Genomic DNA, 6838 nt, shown 5'->3' with positions numbered 1-6838 from the left:
CTCTCATCAGCCAAGGCAGGAAGCAGGGCTCCCCATGTTTTATGGGGAACGGGAGGCAAGACGTGGGGGCACCTTCACAGGCTCCCTCTCAGTGCCAGAACCCCCCCCCCATTCCCCAGGGAGCCTGTTAGCCCTTCCAGATGGAACTGAGGGGAGGCGGGAGGGCTGCAGGGGTAGCCCCCTGGGTGAAAGAGCCGGGCACCCCGGTGCCTGTCACATAGGCCACGCCATGCCACACGCACAGCCGCTGATGGTCAGAGCTGCTGGGAGGACAGGGTCAGGCCAGAGGAGTGATCTCTGTCTCTCAAGTAGCTAGAGAGGCCGTGCCCCCATGGGCTTAGCTGTCGGCCCTTGGGATCAGCACCCTCTGACTTCACCCCCCGCGGCCCCCTCCCAGAGGCCGGGTGGGGGTCCAGCATCTTCTGTGCAAGGCTTTCAGCCAGCTGGAGGTCTCTGGAATCTTCTTATTTCAAGCCAGCTGCGGGTGGATCACTCAGATACCAGAGTAAGCCCCTACCCCTCACCCCTCACCGCCCCCTGGAACCTTCAGTCTTAGCAACATCTACAGGAAGTGGGTGTACTCATCACAGGGTGCTGGGGGCAGGCGGCGCCCACGCCTCCTAAACGTATCTCCCCCCCCCCCCCCCCCCCCCCCCCCCCCCCCCCCCCCCCCCCCCCGCGTCTCCCCCACCACGGGCCTGTGGCACTGATTTTCATGAGTGAGGGATTGGGGGTGGGGGCAGGAGGTTCTCCCAAGAATCTTAACAAGACTAGAAAGTACTATTTTTTTTTTTAATGAACAGCTTTGTTGACACAGAATTCCTATGCCAAAGTCCTCATTTGTTGAAAGTATACATTTCATGCGACACCTGTCACGGGGCTCGATCTCACGAACCGTGAATTCAGGAGTCAAGAGTCGGATGCTCAACCGACTGAGTCACCCAGGCGCCCCTGTTCGGGGCCTTTCATATGAGTGGAATCACCATCTTGCCTTTGGCTTTGTTTACTTAGTACGATGTGTTCAAGGTTCATCTGTGCTAATGTCGAGATCAATCCGTCCCTCCTTTTTATGGACGAATAATATTCCACTGTGTAGATACACCACATTTTCATATCCAGCCATTGGATATGGACATTGGGGTTGTTCCTCCTCTCTGGCTTCTATGAATAATGCTGGTGTGAACAGCCTTGTACAAGGTTTTCTGTGGACATTGGTTTCCATCTCTCTTGGGTTGCGTTCCCAGGCGTGGAATTGCAGGTTCCATGCGGTAACTCTGTTGAACCTTTCTCGGAAGGGCTGAGCTGGTGGGAGCTCCTGCATTTGGAGATACCCTGGGAGCACTGTCATATCAGGAGTAGTGGCAGATTGGCGCAAAGGGAGGCCAGTGGGCAGGGAAGAGTCAGACGGAAAACCGGAATCTGTTGAAACAATGGCCCCGGACACAGTTGAAGGTTGATGAATGAAATGCCCAGTTACGGGCCGTCCAGAATCCAGGGAAGGAGGCTGGCCCGTGGGTCAGGGACCAGGCAGCCACCCTCCCCCTCCCCAGAGTTCACTTCCCAGCCACCCCATGCACCGTCCCTGCCCCCACCCACCCTCCACCCTCACACCTGGGCTTGAGAACACCTGTCAGTCAACGGAAAGTGGTGTTGAGTGCCACGCCCAGATGGAAGTGAAGGGGACAGATGGGGAAACAGTTGATGTGGTTCTGCCCCTTGGAGCTTGCGGTTTCTTGGAAGAGACATCAAGCCAGTAGTTAACCACGTGATGGGGAGGAGGAGGGGTGAGGAGAAGGCTGTCTTAACACAACACGGGCACACCTGGGTCTGGAAGGGCCGGCGTCGCTGGACCAGAGACAGGACAGAAGATCAGCGAGGCAGGGTCACGCAGGGCCTGGTGGGGAGGTCTTTCCAAGGATCTTGTGTTTTATTCCAGCCTGAAGAGCATGTAGAGCGTTTTATTAAAGAAAAAATAAAGAAGACGAGACCAAGGACTGGGCTCTGAGCAGACGTTGTCTTTTGTGTAAGAGTGACAGGCTTAGAAACCCAGTGTGGCACCCAATCTGGGATCCTGGGAGTGAGGTTTCGACGAGGAGAAGAGTAGATCTTTACATCTGAGAAACCAAACAAAACTCACAAACCTTCTCTGTCCTATGCCAGGAAGGCACATCTGATGAGATCCGGGCTTTGTCAGGTGGGCACCGGGTCTCACCTGGAGGCCACCCCACCGTTCAATGCCAGGCAGGGTGCACGGCTCACTCTCTCCTGAGCCCACGCCAGACCCGCCCTGCCCAGCATTGTCTACACAGCACGTCAGATTTAAGCCAGAAAAGAGCATGGTCAGGTTTGCCCTCAGAAAAGACGACTGTGCCTACTGAGTGTGTAGAATGAGCTGAACAGGGGCGTCTCGGTGGCTCAGTCGGTTGAGCATCCGACTCTTGATCTCGGCTCAGGTCATGATCTCACGGTTCATGAGATGGATCCCTGTGCTGGGCTCTGTGCTGACAGCACCAAGCCTGCTTGGGATTCTCTCTTCCTCTCTCTCTGCCCCTCCCCTGCTCATGTGCTCTCTTGCTCTCTCTCAAAATAAATAAATAAACTTAAAAAAAAAAAAAAGGGCGGCCAGAGTGGTGACACAGAGACCAAGTTGCTAACGGGTAATTGTCTTTAACTCAAAAAATTTTTAAATGGGGACTGCCATTTTAATATGAAATGGAACACACCGTAAAGATTTTATCAAACTCATCAATTAAAAGAACCATTGAGGGGTGCCTGGGTGGCTCAGTCGGTTGGGCTTCTGACTTCGGCTCAGGTCAGATCTCACATTCGTGGGTTCGAGCCCCGCATCAGGCTCTGTGCTGACAGCTCAGAGCCTGGAGCCTGCTTCCGGTTCTGTGTCTCCTTCTCTCTCTGCCCCTTCCCTTCTCATGCTCTGTCTCTCTCTGTATCAAAAATAAATGAAACATTCAAAAAATTTAAAAAAATATTTAAAAAAAAGAACCAGTGGGATGTAAAACCCAGTTCGCAGGACAATGTAGAGAACAGACACATCCACACACAATCTGGAAAAAGCTGAAGTTGCTTTGTTCCCAGAGGCAAAAATGATCTCTGCCGCAGACCGGAAGTCAACGATGACTCCCCCCACCCCCCCAACCCCCGGACAAAATCCACTCGAATTTCTTTGACGAGAAGTCCTTCGCGTCACCTCTGTAAGTCACCCTCTGTGTCCACAGGGTTGCAGAATGGTCACGATCATGGTTCATGAGTTTGAGCCCCGCGTTGGGGCTCTGTGCTGACAGCTCAGAGCTTGGAGCCTGCTTTGGATTTTGTGTCTCCCTCCCTCTCTGTCCCACCCTGCTCGCACTCTGACTCTCCCTCTTTCAAAAATAAACATTAAAAAAATGTTTTTAAAGGATGCAAGTGTTAAGAGGCTCTAACGTCATGTCTTAAACAGACTCAGACTCTGAGCGTCATGACCTTGGGCATGTTTCTTAATCTCTCTGTGCCTCTGTTTCCCCATCTGTAAAATAGCCTAGCAAGCAGCTCATAGGGTTGCTTTGAGGATTCAATTCATTAAAGTATGCACATCGTATATGTACATATACGGTCGTGGGAAGTCTGGAGTATTTTCTGTCATTGTGATTCCAGTGATTGGATGAATTCACGAGCCATACGTCCCCTCCCATGGGAGGTACCAGCAGAGTTTAAAATATTGCTTCTATAATCATCATAGTTGTCAAGCGTGTGTAGCACTTGCAAAGGGTCTTCTTGATACTCTGCTCTTTGAAGAGGTGGGGCTAATTCCCCTCCCTTCAGGGGGGGCTGGACATACCAGCTTGCTTGGGAAGAAAGGAATATGGCGGAAGTAAAGGTTTCTGGCATCCAAGAGCAGGTCATAAACACTTCCTCCTTTCTCTCTCTGGGTTCCATTCAGTCTGCGGAGAAGCCGACTGCCAAGTCATGAGACACGGCAGCGACCCGGTGAGTGGATCTTGGAAGTGGGCTCTCCTACCTCAGATGGGCCGTCGGATGCCCGTAGCCTTGGTCAATATCTTGACTACACTTCATGACATGCCCGGGGCCAGATCACCCAGTTAAGCTGCTCTAGATTTCGGACAGAGCAGGAGTGGGGAGCGGAGGGCAGAGAGAGAGGGAGACCCGGAAGTGGAAGCAGACATCATATTATTGGGGTTTTTTTTGTTTTTCTTTTTGTGTGTGATCTCGCTTTCTCAGCCCTTTCTTGACTGACGGCCAACCTACCATGGCCCCCGCATCGCTCCCTAGTATACAAATCCTTTCTCTTTTTTACACCACTTACAACCACTTAATTTTTTTTCATCGCTCCTGGATTTTAGCTAGCTCCACTATAACTTAGGCTCCAAGAGAGCAGGAGTGGGATTTGGCGTGTTCAGAGGTGTGTGTTCTTTGTCGAGGGCACACACAGGCTGGATTGTAGTAGGTGCTCAGTAAGAGTTTGTGGGATGAGCCAAACAAAAAGTACGGTCCTTCATGGAAAGATCTGCACTGATCTTCGATGCTCCACAATTCTGAACGCAGTAGCTCGGATGTGAGCAGAGCTCAGTCAATATTCCCGGACCAAAATAACTTAGTAAGACAGTAAAGAAGTGAAAAATGAACAGTGGTAATCCCTGAATCCCTCCTAAAAGATGTGTGATCTTTTCTGCACCTCAGTCTGAGGTTAATGTATTACCTAGATCAGAATCAGAGAACTGACAAATAACTAGTGTTCTTGTTCTTTTTCTCCTACTCATTTGAAAATAGGTTGCAGACATCATGGCCCCTTGGGCCTTAATACTTTAGCATGTTTTCCTAAGAACAATATCACTGAATAATTTTATTTCTACTTATTAGGAATTATCACACCCAGTGTACTTGCTTCGGCAGCTCATATACTAAAAATAGGAATTATCACACCCATGAATTCAGTCTGGATTAGTATCTAATATACAGTTTATGAATTTCTCCAAATATCCCAGTGGCTCCCGGCTTCATTTAGAGTAAAAGACAAAGTCTTCCCAGAGGCCATGAGACACCACCGAGGTGCATTTGCTGTTCCCCGTGTGTACAATTCGCTCTCATCTCCTTGAAGTCTTGGCTCAAATGGCCCAGATGTCTCCTCCTCCAGGGGGCCTACCATGACTACTCATTCTTTTTTTTTTTTTTAATGTTTATTTATTTTTGAGAGAGAGAGAGAGAGAGAGAGAGAGAGAGAGAGAGAGAGCATGAATGGGGAGAGGAGGACATTGAGAGAGGGAGACACAGAATCCAAAGCAGGCTCCAGGCTCCGAGCTGTCAGCGCAGAGCCGGACGTGGGACTCGAACTCACGAACCGTGAGATCATGACCTGAGCAGAAGCCAGACGCTTCACTGACTGAGCCCCTCGGGGCGCCCCCATGACAACCCAGTCTTGAACCGCAGTCCTCCCCCCTCCCCCGCCCCGCTCTCCCATCCCCTTGCCCTGTAGATGTTTCTCCACAAAGTATTGTCCCGGAACCTACTGCAGGATTCTGAGTTCTGTGAGTCTTAGGACGGGAGCCTCAGGACGTCAGGAAACAGACATCAGCAAACATCAGCGAGAGTTTGCGGGGCGGGTGTGAGCCTGGAGACGCGCCTCCCACCGGCGCTGGCAGAGGGGACACTGGGTGGTGGAACGATACTGAACGGAGCCCCGTCTCTGCTGGAGAGCCCGGCCGCATTTAGGGAGACCGGACAGGATGAGGGGAGCCCTGCCGGCCAGAGACGGACTGAGGGATGACGGTCTGTGGGGGACACTAACCCCTGCCACCGCGATGCGCGCCTCACATCCTGTATCCCGGAACATCCCTCTTACCCCGCAACATTTTTATACTCCCCTTTAAGAAGGAGTTAGTAGGGGCGCTGGAGCGGCTCAGTCGGTTAAGCCTCCCACTTCAGCTCAGGTCATGATCCCACAGTTTGTGAGTTCAAGCCCCATGTCGGGCTCTGCGCTCAGAGCCTGCAGCCTGCTTCAGATTCTGTGTCTCCTTCTCTCTCTGCCCTTCCCCCCTCTCAAAATAAACAAACATAAAAAAAGAGTTACTAATAGTAATAATCACCGGCATGTCATACTGGATGCACCCCATGTAACAGTCGTGATGCCACTCTCTCACCCGTGTCTCGGATGTGATCCCTCCATCATCCTGCGCGGCGGCTTTTACCGTAAATCTCATTTTCTGGACAAAGATGATTCAGAGGTTTAACTGACTTTTAAAATTCCTATTTAATTTACTGAAATTACAATGCAAACCATCTAGCTCTCTTCCTTAAGCTCCGGCTTACAGATCTTATTCTATTTATGTCCAACATATTTTAACTATCACTTCTAAAAGGAGTTTGAATGTCTGATTCCAGTGACAAAGTTAAACTCCCGTAAACGTTTTGAATTGCAGGCAAACATTTATTGTGTTCAGTTTCCTCTCATGTACTTTCACGGTGTGACAAGACAAAATCTTTCCAAGTATTTGAGTGTACATTAGCCATCCAATAAATTAAAAATACGGTGAACTTTGAGTTCTCATAAATGTTCCGATACTCTATATATGTTCAAGAAATCCTCCATTTAAAATTCTAAATCTAGGGACGCCTCAGTCGGTTAAGCATCTGACCCTTGGTTTCAGCTCAGGGCGTGATCTCAGGTTTTGTGGGTTCGAGCCCCGAGTGGGACTCTCTGCTGACAGAATGGACCTGCCTGCTTGGGACGCTCTGTCTCCCTCTCTTTCTGCTCCCCCGTCCCACACTGTCTCTCTCTATCTCTCAAATAAATAAACTTTAAAAAGTAAATAAAAATAAAATTCTACAT

General features: G+C 50.3%; 1 long non-coding RNA gene across 1 annotated transcript in view; it reads right to left on the bottom strand.

Moving 5' to 3' along the window:
* Positions 1-844: 844 nt before the first annotated feature.
* LOC115281457 overlaps positions 845-6838 on the bottom strand; it is a 7837-nt gene continuing 1843 nt past the window's right edge. The window contains exons 2-3 of the long non-coding RNA XR_003904323.1: positions 1822-1937; positions 845-1419 (exon numbers count right to left, since the gene is read on the bottom strand). This is a non-coding gene — a long non-coding RNA (uncharacterized LOC115281457). The remainder of the gene's footprint in view (positions 1420-1821; positions 1938-6838) is intronic.

Source organism: Suricata suricatta, chromosome 17 (genome assembly GCF_006229205.1).
Source record: "Suricata suricatta isolate VVHF042 chromosome 17, meerkat_22Aug2017_6uvM2_HiC, whole genome shotgun sequence".
Lineage (NCBI taxonomy): Eukaryota > Metazoa > Chordata > Mammalia > Carnivora > Herpestidae > Suricata > Suricata suricatta.
The sequence above is the reverse complement of the archived record's forward strand: the minus strand, read 5'-3'. Positions and strand labels throughout refer to the sequence as shown.